We start from the raw sequence: 962 nt of genomic DNA on the forward strand, positions 1-962 counted from the left end.
AGTATAATTTTTCATTGAGAAACAGCAATGCAAATCTCTCTCTCTCTCGTCTTTTTCTAAATTGATTGTGAAATTTACAAAGGAACATTGAGATATAAATAGAAAGTAAGAGAAGAAAAAAAAATTAGAAAAAGATATAAGGGACAAAAACAAAAATGGAAGGACATAAGCACCGAAAATAAAGATAAAAAAAAAAAAAACGAATAAAATGAAAATACTAATATAATTGAAAATAACTATTATATTCTTCATTGAGAATAGTATAATTTTTCATTGAGAAATAACGATTGAAAAATTGAAAAGAACTGTTATTGCAAAAAAATAAAATAAAGAAAAGAAATCATTGAGAAACAATGATTAGAAACTCTCTCTACCTCTCTCTTGTAGTCTTGTCTTTTTCCTGATTTGAGTGTGAAATTGATAGAGGAACATTGAGATATAAATAGAAAGCAAGAGAAGAGAAAAAGAAAAATAAACTGAGAGAGAAAGAGAGAATTTGAGAACCTTTTGTTTTCTTCATTAAGACAATTAAATATATTACAAATAAAACTCATACATTTTAATTGTCTCATATTGAGATATAAACATAAAGCAAGAGAAGATAAAAAGAAAATTAAATAAAGAGAGAGAAATAGAGAATTTGAAAACCTTTTGTTTTCTTCATTAAGACAATTCAATGCATTACAAATAAAAAATAAAAAAATCGGTTCAAACATAAATTATGGGAGAGAGAAAGATTTAAGACATTTAAATGCAGATAGAGGGAGAGAGAGAGAGAGAGAAAATTATGGGAGAGAGAAATAGTTAAGACACTTAAACCATATAATTAGTTTAGAGAGAGAAAAGAAAATGTTCAAACATAAAATTATATTTTAAAAAAAAAACGGTTGAAACATAAATTATGGGAGAGAGAGAGAGAGAGATTATGGGAGAGTGGGAGTTAGCACAATTAATTTAAAAAA

This window comes from Corylus avellana, chromosome ca2 (assembly GCF_901000735.1).
Source record: "Corylus avellana chromosome ca2, CavTom2PMs-1.0".
Taxonomy (NCBI): Eukaryota; Viridiplantae; Streptophyta; class Magnoliopsida; order Fagales; family Betulaceae; genus Corylus; species Corylus avellana.